This window comes from Lolium rigidum, chromosome 1, assembly GCF_022539505.1.
Source record: "Lolium rigidum isolate FL_2022 chromosome 1, APGP_CSIRO_Lrig_0.1, whole genome shotgun sequence".
NCBI classification, from domain to species: domain Eukaryota; kingdom Viridiplantae; phylum Streptophyta; class Magnoliopsida; order Poales; family Poaceae; genus Lolium; species Lolium rigidum.
Genome location: NC_061508.1, coordinates 308,418,649 through 308,433,641, shown reverse-complemented (window position 1 = coordinate 308,433,641; position 14,993 = coordinate 308,418,649).

The window sequence follows — 14,993 nt, the reverse complement described above, 5'->3', positions numbered from 1 at the left end:
TCGTGTGTTCTTCGGTCTTCCGGAAGCTCCGTGGAAAAATAGGACCCCGGGTCTTCGTTTCGTCCAATTCCGAGAATATTTCGTTACTAGGATTTCGAAACCAAAAACGAAGAAAACAGAACCGGCACTTCGGCATCTTGTTAATAGGTTAGTTCCGGAAAATGCACGAATATGACATAAAGTGTGCATAAAACATGTAGGTATCATCAATAATATGGCATAGAACATAAGAAATTATCGATACGTCGGAGACGTATCAAGCATCCCCAAGCTTAGTTCTGCTCGTCCCGAGCAGGTAAAATGATAACAAAGATAATTTCTGAAGTGATATGCCATCATAACCTTGATCATACTATTTGTAAACATATGTAGTGGATGCAGCGATCAAAACAATGGTGATGACATGAGTAAACAAGTGAATCATATGGCAAAGACTTTTCATGAATAGTACTTCAAGACAAGTATTAATAAGTCTTGCATAAGAGTTAACTCATAAAGCAATAAATCAAAGTAAAGGCATTGAAGCAACACAAAGGAAGATTAAGTTTCAGCGGTTGCTTTCAACTTGTAACATGTATATCTCATGGATAATTGTCAACATAGAGTAATATAACAAGTACAATATGCAAGTATGTAGGAATCAATGCACAGTTCACACAAGTGTTTGCTTCTTGAGGTGGAGAGAAATAGGTGAACTGACTCAACATAAAAGTAAAGAGAATGGTCCTTCAAAGAGGAAAGCATCGATTGCTATATTTGTGCTAGAGCTTTTATTTTGAAAACATGAAACAATTTTGTCAACGGTAGTAATAAAGCATATGAGTTATGTACATTATATCTTACAAGTTGCAAGTCTCATGCATAGTATACTAATAGTGCCCGCACCTTGTCCTAATTAACTTGGACTACCGGATCTTTGCAATGCACATGTTTTGACCAAGTGTCACAATGGGGTACCTCCATGCCGCCTGTACAAAGGTCTAAGGAGAAAGCTCGCATTTTGGATTTCTCGCTTTTGATTATTCTCAACTTAGACATCCATACCGGGACAACATGGACAATAGATAATGGACTCCTCTTTAATGCATAAGCATGTGGCAACCATTATTATTCTCATATGAGATTGAGGATATGTGTCCAAACTGAAACTTCCACCATGAATCATGGCTTTAGTTAGCGGCCCAAAGTTCTTCTCTAACAATATGCATGCTCCAACCATGAAGGTGGTAGATCTCTCTTGCTTCGTACAAGACGGACATGCATAGCAACTCACATGATATCCAACAAAGAATAGTTGATGGCGTCCCTGAAACATGGTTATCGCTCAACAAGCAACTTAATAAGAGATAAAGTGCATAAGTACATATTCAATACTACAATAGTTTTTAAGCTATTTGTCCCATGAGCTATATATTGCAAAGGTGAATGATGGAATTTTAAAGGTAGCACTCAAGCAATTTACTTTGGAATGGCGGATAAATACCATGTAGTAGGTAGGTATGGTGGACACAAATGGCATAGTGGTTGGCTCAAGGATTTTGGATGCATGAGAAGTATTCCCTCTCGATACAAGGTTTAGGCTAGCAAGGTTATTTGAAACAAACACAAGGATGAACGGTACAGCAAAACTCACATAAAAGACATATGGTAAACATTATAAGACTCCATACCGTCTTCCTTGTTGTTCAAAACTCAATACTAGATGTTATCTAGACTCTAGAGAAACCAAATATGCAAACCAAATTAGCAAGCTCTAAGTATTTCTTCATTAATGGGTGCAAAGTATATGATGCAAGAGCTTAAACATGAGCACAACAATTGCCAAGTATCAAATTATCCAAGACATTTTAGAGTTACTACATGTAGCATTTTCCAATTCCAACCATATAACAATTTAACGAAGAAGAAACTTCGCCATGAATACTATGAGTAGAGCCTAAGGACATATTTGTCCATATGCAACAACGGAGCGTGTCTCTCTCCCATAAAGTGAATGCTAGGATCCATTTTATTCAAACAAAACAAAAAACAAAAACAAACCGACGCTCCAAGCAAAGTACATAAGATGTGGCCGAATAAAAATATAGTTTCGGGGAGGAACCTGATAATGTTGTCGATGAAGAAGGGGATGCCTTGGGCATCCCCAAGCTTAGACGCTTGAGTCTTCTTAATATATGCAGGGGTGAACCACCGGGGCATCCCCAAGCTTAGAGCTTTCACTCTCCTTGATCATATTGCATCATACTCCTCTCTTGATCCTTGAAAACTTCCTCCACACCAAACTCGAAAAAACTCATTAGAGGGTTAGTGCATAATAAAAATTCACATGTTCAGAGGTGACACAATCATTCTTAACACTTCTGGACATTGCATAAAGCTACTGGACATTAGTGGATCAAAGAAATTCATCCAACATAGCAAAAGAGGCAATGCGAAATAAAAGACAGAATCTGTCAAAACAGAACAGTCCGTAAAGATGGATTTTATTAGGCCACCAGACTTGCTCAAACGAAAATGCTCAAATTGAATGAAAGTTGCGTACATATCTGAGGATCATGCTCGTAAATTGGCGTAATTTTCTGAGCTACCTACAGGGAGATAGACCCAGATTCGTGACAAGCAAAGAAATCTGGAACTGCGCAGTAATCCAAATCTAGTACTTACTTTTCTATCAAAGACTTTACTTGGCACAACAAAACTCAAAACTAAGATAAGGAGAGGTTGCTACAGTAGTAAACAACTTCCAAGACACAAATATAAAACAAAAATACTGGAGTAAAAACATGGGTTGTCTCCCATAAGCGCTTTTCTTTAACGCCTTTCAGCTAGGCGCAGAAAGTGTATCTCAAGTAACATCGAGAGAAGAAGCATCAACATCATAATTTGTTCTAATGATAGAATCATAAGGTAACTTCATTCTCTTTCTAGGGAAGTGTTCCATACCTTTCTTGAGAGGAAATTGATATTTAATATTACCTTCCTTCATATCAATAGTGGCACCAACGGTTCGAAGAAAAGGTCTTCCCAATATAATGGGGCAAGATGCATTGCATTCAATATCCAAGACAACAAAATCAACGGGGACAAGGTTATTGTTAACCATAATATGAACATTATCAACTTTCCCCAAAGGTTTCTTTTTAGCATTATCAGCGAGATTAACATCCAAATAACAATTTTTCAATGGTGGCAAGTCAAGCATATCATAGACTTTTTTAGGCATAACAGAAATACTTGCACCAAGATCACATAAAGCATTACAATCAAAATCTTTGACTCTCATTTTAATGATGGGCTCCCAACCATCCTCTAGCTTTCTAGGAATAGAAGTTTCAAGTTTTAGTTTCTCTTCTCTAGCTTTTATGAGAGCATTTGTAATATGTTTTGTGAAAGCCAAATTTATAGCACTAGCATTGGGACTTTTAGCAAGTTTTTGCAAGAACTTTATAACTTCAGAGATATGGCAATCATCAAAATCTAAATCATTACAATCTAAAGCAATGGGATTATCATCCCCAAGGTTGGAAAAAATTTCAGCAGTTTTATCACAAGCAGCTTCAGCTAGCTTTAGCAGCTTCAGGTAATTTTGCGCGCTTTGCACTAGGAGTAGAAGCATTGCTAACACCAATTATTTTACCATTGATAGTAGGAGGTGCAGCAACATATGAATCATTAACATTGCTAGTGGTGGTAATAGTCCAAACTTTAGCTACATTTTCTTTTTTAGCTAGTTTTTCATTTTCTTCTCTATCCCACCTAGCACGCAGTTCAGCCATTAATCTTATATTCTCATTAATTCTAACTTGGATGGCATTTGCTGTAGTAACAATTTTATTTTCAATATCCCTATTAGGCATAACTTTCGATTTCAAAAGATCAACATGAGAGGCAAGACTATCAACTCTAGAAACAAGAATATCAATTTTATTGAGCTTTTCCTCAACAGATTTGTTAAAGGCAGTTTGTGTACTAATAAATTCTTTAAGCATGGCTTCAAGTCCAGGGGGTGTATTCCTATTATTGTTGTAAGAATTCCCATAAGAATTAGCATAACCGTTACCATTATTATAAGGATATGGCCTATAGTTATTACTAGAATTATTCCGATAAGCATTGTTGTTGAAATTATTATTTTTAATGAAGTTTACATCAACATGTTCTTCTTGGGCAACCAATGAAGCTAATGGAACATTATTAGGATCAACATTAGTCCTATCATTCGCAAGCATAGACATAATAGCATCAACCTTATCATTCAAGGAAGAGGATTCTTCAACGAATTTACCTTCTTACCTTGTGGAGCTCTTTCCGTGTGCCATTCAGAGTAATTAACCATCATATTATCAAGGAGCTTTGTTGCTTCACCAAGAGTGATGGACATAAAGGTACCTCCAGCAGCTGAATCCAATAAATTCCGCGAAGAAAAATTTAGTCCTGCATAGAAGGTTTGGATGATCATCCAAGTAGTCAGTCCATGGGTTGGGCAATTTTTAACCGGAGATTTCATTCTTTCCCAAGCTTGAGCAACATGTTCATTATCCAATTGTTTAAAATTCATTATGCTACTCCTCAAAGATATAATTTTAGCAGGGGGATAATATCTACCAATAAAAGCATCCTTGCATTTAGTCCAGGAATCAATACTATTCTTAGGCAGAGATAGCAACCAATCTTTAGCTCTTCCTCTTAATGAGAAAGGGAACAATTTTAATTTTATAATGTCACCATCTACATCTTTATATTTTTGCATTTCACATAGTTCAACAAAATTATTGAGATGGGCAGCGGCATCATCGTAACTAACACTGGAAAATTGCTCTCGCATACCAAGATTTAGTAAAGCGAGGTTTAATTTCAAAGAATTCTGCTGTAGTAGCAGGTGGAGCAATAGGTGTGCATAAGAAATCATTATTATTTGTGCTAGTGAAGTCACACAACTTAGTATTTTCAGTGGTTGGCCATTTTAGCAATAGTAAATAAAGCAAACTAGATAAAGTAAATGCAAGTAAACTAATTTTTTTGTGTTTTTGATATAGCAAACAAGATAGCAAATAAAGTAAAGCTAGCAACTAATTTTTTTTTGTGTTTTGATATAATGCAGCAAACAAAGTAGTAAATAAAATAAAGCAAGACAAAAACAAAGTAAATAGATTGAGAAGTGGAGACTCCCCTTGCAAGCGTGTCTTGATCTCCCCAGCAACGGCGCCGTGAAAATATGCTTGATGGCGTGTATTTCACACGTTCGTTGGGCCACCCCAAGAGGAAGGTATGATGCGCACAAGCAGCAAGTTTTCCCTCGGAAAGAAACCAAGGTTTATCGAACCAGGAGGAGCCAAGAAGCACGTTGAAGGTTGATGGCGGCGGGATGTAGTGCGGCGCAACACCGGAGATTCCGGCGCCAACGTGGAACCTGCACAACACAACCAAAGTACTTTGCCCCAACGAAACAGAGTGAGGTTGTCAATCTCACCGGCTTGCTGTAACAAAGGATTAACCGTATTGTGTGGAAGATGATTGTTTGCAGAGAAAACAAGTAAAAACAAGTATTGCAGCAGATTTGTATTTCAAGTATTAAAGAATGGACCGGGGTCCACAGTTCACTAGAGGTGTCTCTCCCATAAGATAAAAGCATGTTGGGTGAACAAATTACAGTCGGGCAATTGACAAATAGAGAGGGCATAACAATGCACATACATGACATGATAAGTATAGTGAGATTTAATTGGGCATTACGACAAAGTACATAGACCGCCATCCAACCGCATCTATGCCTAAAAAGTCCACCTTCAGAGTTATCATCCGAACCCCTTCCAGTATTAAGTTGCTAACAACGGACAATTGCATTAAGTATGGTGCGTAATGTAATCAACAACTACATCCTCGGACATAGCGCCAATGTTTTATCCCTAGTGGCAACAACACAACACAACCTTAGAACTTTACGTCACTCGTCCTGTGTGTCAATGCGGCATGAACCCACTATCGAGCATAAGTACTCCCTCTTGGAGTTAAAAGTAAAAACTTGGCCGAGCCTCTACTAGAAACGGAGAGCATGCAAGATCATAAACAACACATATGTAATAACTTGATAATTAACATGACATGGTATTCTCTATCCATCGGATCCCGACAAACACAACATATGGAATTACGGATAGATGATCTTGATCATGTTAGGCAGCTCACAAGATCCAACAATGAAGCACAATGAGGAGAAGACAACCATCTAGCTACCGCTATGGACCCATAGTCCAGGGGTGAACTACTCACTCATCACTCCGGAGGCGACCATGGCGGTGTAGAGTCCTCCGGGAGATGAATCCCCTCTCCGGCGAGGTGCCGGAGGAGATCTCCGTAATCCCCCGAGATGGGATCGGCGGCGGCGGCGTCTCGCATAGGTTTTCCGTATCGTGGTTTTTCGCCTCGGGGGTTTCGCGACGGAGGCTTTAAGTAGGCGGAAGGGCGGAGTCGGGGGCCGGACGAGGGGGCCACACCATAGGGCGGCGCGGGCCCCACCCGGGCCGCGCGGCCCCGTGGTTTGGCCACCTCGTGGCCCCACTTCGTGTGTTCTTCGGTCTTCCGGAAGCTCCGTGGAAAAATAGGACCCCGGGTCTTCGTTTCGTCCAATTCCGAGAATATTTCGTTACTAGGATTTCTGAAACCAAAAACAGCAGAAAACGTGAACCGGCACTTCGGCATCTTGTTAATAGGTTAGTTCCGGAAAATGCACGAATATGACATAAAGTGTGCATAAAACATGTAGGTATCATCAATAATATGGCATAGAACATAAGAAATTATCGATACGTCGGAGACGTATCAGCTCATGCAGTCCGTTCAGAAATCTTTCCTTCCTCTTCTCGTTGGTGTCGGTCTCATCCGGGGCGTACCTTGACAGAGTAAGAAACCTGTCGCGGTATTCCACCACAGACATCCTTCCTTGCTTGAGTTCCCGGAACTCGTCTCTCATTTTCTTGATCAGTCCTTGGGGCACATGGTACTTGCTAAACTTCAGCTTGAAGTCTTCCCAGGTCATCATCTGTCCCGCATTCATTGCGCGGCCACTTGTCCACCAGGCTCGGGCAGGTCCTGACAGGTAGTGGGTGGCGAACAGTACTTTCTCTGCGGCTTCAACTCCCGCAACTTCTAGGTTGTTCTCCATTGTCTGGAGCCAGTCATCAGCATCTAGGGGCTCTTCTGTCTTGCTAAACATTGGAGGGTTGGTGTTCTGAAAGTTCTTCAGCTTCGATCCAGGGTGATCATGGTTTCCATGGCCTTGATTGTTCTGAGCTAGCTGCTACAGCGCAGCTATGTTGGCTTGGTGTTCAGCTCTCTCGGCTTCGCGGTCTTCCATCATCATCTGGAGCATCTGCAGCATTGCGTCCTGGGTGTTGCTGCGGGTTGGTGGGGCCATCTGAACATTGAGGTAGATGATAAGATAAGAGGGAAATTTCTATGTTTTGTTTGAGTTTTAAAGTTCAATAGCTCAAAACTTGAAAACTTGAGTAGTGTTGAGGGGGTAAAAACCAGCAACACTTTTTCATTCATACCAAGCATCACATATTACAAAGCTAACACACCGTTGGTTTGAAGAACCATTCATCGCTCTACGATACAAGGGGATCCTGATACAAACTCACACCTACTCAAGTGACTTAGTAATACTACTCTTCATTCGTAAGGTGGTTTCTTCTTCTTCAGGGGTAATATGCTTGGCGAGAGGCGAGGGCGTTGTCTAAATCCTTGCGGGTTTTGTACAACATGAAGTCGAGGTGTGCTACATAGTGATTCATCTCCGTGTGCGGGGGCATGGTCATCGGTCTTCCCATTGGGTCATGTCTTGGGTAGTAGATGAAGCGAGTGTTCTTGATCTTGTTCTCATTTTGTCCACACAGACGGGCAATTGCTTCCTGCATAGCTCTGACTAGTCCTTCTTTCCAGGTCTTTCCTGTTACAGAAAACCATATGGTTTACCATATTGGGGCTCCAAGATTTCTTCGTAGATCTGCCGAAACTTCCCACCGGGGTGGTCCTCCCGACGGATTTTTGAGGGGTGTTCCGAAGAACTCGGGATACGGGTGTCCTAGATATTCCACTAGTTGCTTCAAATCCTTTTCGAACATCAGGCTCCTCCGTGAACAAGCTGATAGAACTCCCATTGGTACTCCATCTGTGAGCAATGAGGATGAGTAAGTTAGAGAGGTGATCAAGTGTGCAAACTTTTATGTAGAAATTTCAAGGAAAAGTAGAGCATGAATTTCTCGCTTGAAAAAGATCTCAAGGGTAAGAGTGGGAATAATTTTTTCATAAATATTCACTTCATTGGTTTTTGAAATTAAGTTTTTCAGACGTCCATTCTAACTAGGGTCTCCTAAGGTCAAACAATGGCTCTGATACCAACTTGTCAACACCCGGATTTTAAGTCCAGATGCCTATTATGCCATACATCGCAATCCCAGGAATATTGTTGTTGCGAGACATAATAGTTGAATATCATAGAGTCATCATTTATTACAACACATAATCGTCTTACAAAGGTAGATCACGTGATCCAATATTACAATAGTAGTTGATCTGTTGATCAACGAACATCACAAATAGCAGAAGCGAAGTAGTAGTGGCTATCTAATCCACATGCCAACGCTTGACGTCAGGAGTAGTCCTAGTTATCGTAGACGTCCTGCTGTCCATCTTCCTCGTACTGCTGTTCACCTTCAAAGTCTGGCCATTTGAATAGCCAGGGACAAAGCCATGAGTACTTTTAAAGTACTCGCAAACTAAGACTAAGGTAAGTACTTATCAATTTTAGTAAGGGGGTACTAAGCTCTAAGTTTATTTCCATAAAGCCAATTTTAGTTCACAAACCTTTAGTAAAAGCCTATTCATTTGCTAACTAACTCAAGTGGGAACTTTAATGTCATTCCCACAACTCTGTTGCGATTCAATTCAAAATTCACCATTCACCTTTCAAAATCAAGTCACAAGTCATATGTCACATTTTTGAAAATGGTCTGATGACGGAACAAGTATGGCCTTTCCAACCGTCCATAACCGTGGACGCGGCTATTCGAATAGTTCTACACTCTGCAGAGGTCGTACACTTGTGCCACAACATTTGCAATAATCCGTTAGGGTTAACTGGCCCTGATTTATCATACTCCGTATGCGGACTACCAACCATAACCTTTCACTTACATACTCTAGTATAGGCACCTCTCCCCATGAGCTTGGCCTCCCAGTGAAGACAGACTATCAGCCTGGGAACTGCACAGGGCTTGGGCCGGACATTCACCTCATTCACGTCATATCACATCACTTCTTTTGTTGTAGAGGCAGCTTTCGGCCTAACCCCGATGACGCTTGTTCAGAGGGAACCCATACTAAAGCACATAAATTTCTAGTTAAGCCCTTACCCATGTTGGGTATTGTGGGGGTACTTTCAAATTGGAATGGTATCGCATCCGAACCCAACCATCGGTTTTTGTAAAATTCACCAAGTCATTCACCGATCATATTCACCTTCAAAATCTTTCAATAGAATGACTCATCATTCCAAGGTTTTCAAAGTCATTTCATTTCACATGTTCCCATCTAGAATAGTCAATTTTAGTTGTTTAGCACTAGCAACTAGTCATGAGGGGTGCTAACAAGCTTTGATTACTCTAGGCTAAATTTGATGCTCTTGTGTTACTCTAGACCAAGTGAATCATAAATCAAAAAGTAACTTTGATAAATCAACATTAATAAAGCTTGTAAGGTAAAAACTTGGGATAGGACTATTAAGCATAAAGTAAATTATGGGGATGCCTTGCTCTAGTAGAGCTTTGCATTTTTTCAAGATTATTAGCTTTCATTGGTAATAGCTTGCCTTGATTGGGGAGGTGATCAAAGTTCTCTTCTCCTTCCTCTTGGTAGAATACCTCCTCCTCTTGATAGTCTCCGGTACTAGCGTCTAAAAACGAATACGAGGATACAATCACCAAACAACCCTTAAGTAAACTTAATTAGCCTTAATGGCTCACACAAATGATCTAGCATCACTACTTAACATTTGTTCACAAATTATGCTAGGGTTTCTTACTTAGTATTAGGAAAATAATTTCCTCTCATTGAAATATGGATTAGGGTTTCTATTTAGTTTAGGAGAAATAATTTCCTCTCATTATTTTATTAAGATTTAATTTCTCTCATGAATAATATATGACCTAGGTTGACCAAAGTCAACCTCTTCATACTTATCATTTAAGAAAATGATTTAAATGAGGTGTAGCACCTCATACAATTTAATCCTAACATGGTAGAGATTTAATATCATCAAACAATTCATATGAGACCTAAATGACCAGAGTCTCTACCTCATTTTGAAATGTTTGTGACAAGATTTAGATGAGAGAAAAACTACCATAGGATTTCTTAATAGTTTTGGACAATACCTTTGACAAGAAATAGCCATATAGTCCTTTAATTAAACTAGGCCATGATCATTCAAAGTACGCATGGCATATTTTTGCAGAAACAATTAGTACAAGTGAAATGTGATTTATAGGAGTTGGAATCAACTCAAAAGCATTTTTGGTTGATTTTTAATAATTATTCTAAGTCAGAAAAGTCCTTGTCTTGTTTATTTTTCTACTTTAATTCTATAACCGATCTAGGGTTCAAACCAGTGGCATTGTGTAGATAAAATTCTAAGCTTTCCAAATATATAAAATTTGTAAAATTTGGCAAAGTAGATTTGTCCCTATTAAAATTTAAAGTTGACATCAGTTTGCAAATTTTCTCTATTCTGTATTTTCGAATTTGAATTACGTGGGCTGGCGGGAACTGATGGGCTGTGCAGAGAGAGAAAGGATTGGGCCGGCCCAGCTTCGCAGCAGGCCAGCTGACAGTGTGGGGGCCACCTGTCAGTGTGTTTTAACACACCGAAACGGTACGTGAGAGGGGAGCCGTTGGATTAGAGGCAGATCGGACGAACGACGAGCGTCGTCATCTCCGGCGAGAAGGGGACTCACTGGCGGCGGCGGTAGGGGGTCGGAGAGCACGTCGGAGCTCCGGCGGTCGTCGGAGTGGTGCGCAGCGACGTTGTCGATGACGAGGAACCTCCTGGTAGCAGTGGCGTTTCCTGGGGCGGCCTCCTTCTCCGGCGAGCTTCGGCGACGGAGATCGGCGGTGATCTTGCAATTGGCGGTCTCCGGTGGCTAATCGAGCAGGTGTGGTGGTCGAGGCGAGTCAGTGTGAGGAGAGGAAGCGGGTGGTGTGATCGATTGGAGGCGCGGGGTGCTCCTTTTATAGCAGCGAGGAGAGGCCGAGGGTGCGGGGAAGGTCGACGATGGCGACGGCGTTCTGAGGCGCGAAGGGGCAGGGCGATGGGGGCGCGAGGTAGGTGATGGCTAGGCAGAGCTAGGGAGCTTGATGGCACGGCTAGGGGAGAACGAGGGCGTGCGGCATCATTGCCGTCCTGGCAGTACGGGTGCGGCAGAGGTTGGATCATGGCGACGGCGACGGGTCCTCCGCGAGCTAGCGATCGTGTCTACGGGGTAGAGGAGATGGTGGCCAAGCTTGATGCAGAGGTAGGCGTGCAGGGGTGGGACGAGAGCGACGGCACACGCGCGTGCTCTGGCGCGTCCAGGACGTGCCCGTGCGCGCTCACCGCGTGCCTGGCATGGTTCTGGCGTGTCTGGGCGTGCGTCGTGTGGCCAATGCCGTGAGAGCTTCGAGCTAGGAAAGGTACTGGCGTGCTTAGGGGAGTGCAGGGTAGCTTGCTGACATGGTGAGAGGGATAGGAGAGAGGTGATGGGGTAGGGTGGCATGGTGATGTCTTTGGGCTCGGCATGGTGAGGTTTTTGATCATGGCTTCACTTTAAGCAGGGCTGCAGGGCATAGGATGATGCAGAGGAGGTACAGGAACAACAATGATCAAAGATCAAAAGGGATTTAGGCAAAAATCCAGAGGTTAAAAGGATGTATCTCCAATTCCAAAGTCTGCCTGCCAATTATTTGATGAAATGGCCGCATGAAGGTTTTTGTTGAATTTTGGAAATCCTTTTGGTGAATCTCAATCATATAATTAAAGAGACAGAATGGTGGTGTTTGTGTTCAATTTGGTGAAAGTTTGTGAGATTTCAAAAATGGGGGTTATCTTCTCTTTATTTCAATGTCTCCACTTGTCTCATCTATTCTGGTCAACCTGGTCAAAGTCAGCACTGGTGGTCAACAGAAAAGTTGTTCACTTTGACAAGGTCTTGGATGACATGACAAGTGTTGACCAAGTTTATTTTAAGAAAAGTCCAAACCAGGGGGGTAAGGTGGTGAAGATTTTATAAAATGGCCATATGACCATTATCATATGTAAGTTGCATTTGAATTCATCTTTGATTTGAATTGGGTTTCTTTGATTCAAAAGGGTGTGTTATTGATATATAAATGTTTTACAAACAATGGCACAAGCCAAAGTGGCCTTGATTGAAGATTTGCAAAATTGGCTAAGTGTGTATGTGAGTGAAAATGAGATTTTCTCCTTATTTGATTTCTCTCTTTTTGACTTGATTTTTCTTGACTCCAAAGTGATTCTTATTAGTTTAGGAACATTTCAAAACCCTTGAAACCATTCCAAAAGGTCTAGTTCAAAGAATAGCAAAATGGCCATAAACACATAAGAGGTGATTTTCCAATTTTGCTTATTCTTCTATTTTGTTTCCCTTGCTCTACTTGAGCATGGGTTAGGGTCAAATTAGTGTGAGATTAGGTTTAGAGAGGGTTCCACACCATTTGGTCAAGGTATAAATGCATAGGTCAAGGTTTGGGTAAAATTGCTATTTGCTCTCATATGCCTCTATGGCACTTTTAGTTTCTTTTTATTTTCTTTGGTTTCAACTTGGATTTAGTTTGATAAGTACTAGGTAAGTTTTATGAAGGTGTTCCAATCCTCTAAACAAATTAGAAAGTCTTAGGGTAAAGTTTCACAAAAATAGCCATAGGCACATATGTCCTTTTTCTTATTTAATTTCCTTTTATTTTATTTTAACTTGGGTGGTGAAAAGAGGGGTGAGGTTTAGGGTTTAAGATCATTTCAAATACTAATAACAAGCAATAATGGCAATAAAACAATAATTAAGCAAGATCACTATGTATCAAACTTAATTCAAGAAAAGTTTTTGTTGGTTCCAAAATTTGGAAATATGGAAATTCATTTTCTTTCTTTTGAAATTTTTGGGATGTTACACCGCCCACCTCGCCAAATGGACGCCGTCACCACCCGTCTCCACATCCGACATTTCCCACTGTTGGAGAATGCCAGGTGGTTGAGCAAACACCTCTGACCTACCTCTTCGTCCTCTAGCCCTAGTTCCGTCGTCCTGAGGCATCCGCTAACAGTTCTTGGTATCCCTCACGGCCGTCTTACCCACGAGGTGTTCGACGTTTTGTATGGGCATGGATTCAGACGACGACGAGATGGTCACTGCTCTGCAGACTACCTGAATCATGGCACATAATGCAATAAGAGGATTTCCTGAGATGATTGGAAGCATCGATTGCATGCATTGCACATGGAAGAACTATTTGTTTGCTTGGCAAGTAACGTACGAAGGTACAAAGGATCTTGCAGCGTGCTACTTGAGGCAGTGGAAGAGCATGATGTGTGGATTTGGCATGCTTTCTTTGGCATAGATGGATCTCACAGTGACATCAACATGCTACATTGATCCAATGTGCTTGCCAAGCTTGTTAAAGACCATTCTCCTCTGGTGAACTATGTGATCAATGATCAATGGCCACGCGTACACCAAGGGATATAGTACCTAGATGATGGAATCTATCCAAGATGATCAACATTTGTGAAGACAATCTCATGTATACTCCAGGAAAAAAAGCTTGGTTTGCTCAGTGCCAGGAGGCTTGCAAGAAGGGTGTCGAGCAGGCATTTGGTGCTCCATGCTCCATTGCTATTGTCTGGTACCCCGCTCTTACCTGGTCGAAAGTGCTACTGATGGATGAGAAAACTGTTTGCATGATCATGCACAACATGGTCATTGAGAGTGGGAGCATCCACTGCATGCCAATGAACCATGGTACCGACAGGTTCCTTTTGTGGATTTGATCAACATGTGTCAGATGCATTTCCTGCTTTCCTCGCCATTCGTCAGGAAATCCGAGACTTGTCTACTCATCACCAACTGTAAGACGATATGGTGGATCATTTGTGGATGATAAAAGGAGGGGTCTAGTTTTATGTGTTTCGAAACTTGTAAAACGATTTATGAGCTTGCTTTGTTGAACTTTTACATGTAAAACTATGAATTTTATTTTGCCATTTCCAGCCATTTGGGAGGCCATTTGGGGTGGGTGGGGGGTGGGGGTAATGGCTAGGAAAACCGCCCCCCATACAAAATTCCACATGGATCCCCGTACGGCCGACAAAACGGCTCTGCCAGACGCTGAATGGGGAGGGGACGGGTGGAGATGCTCTTAGATGTCCCCCCCCCCCCCATAACCACTACTTACAAGAGCCCATTTAATAATATGGCTACGCCGTTAAGAGCGAATGAATACCATAGTAGTGCGTTGTTACCAGGTTAACATGCTACTCCCTCTATGGCTCCGTATAATTGATGTGGACGATACAAACAAAATTACAAGGACATCGTATAAGCTGCGACAATTAAATGGGGCTAGAGGGAGAATTTGTTATTGCTATGTTTTGCAAGCCATACAATGTTACCGACAAGCAAAAATTCGTATAAAAGGATAGAAGCGATGTGATGCAACCCCCTCTAGGTTGACATCTAGTTTCTCTGAGCTAGTCATCCTTGACAACCTTGAGCCACTACTTCATCGATTGCAAGCACTGCTGAATGTCATAAAGTATCACCACACTACATTGAATATGTTGTATTAGGTTTTCCATTTCCGACTCAACACTCTATTATGTGTTAATCTTATGCCTTTTTTCTTTGACGTCCATTACAACAGAACCATCAATGCCATACAAATCA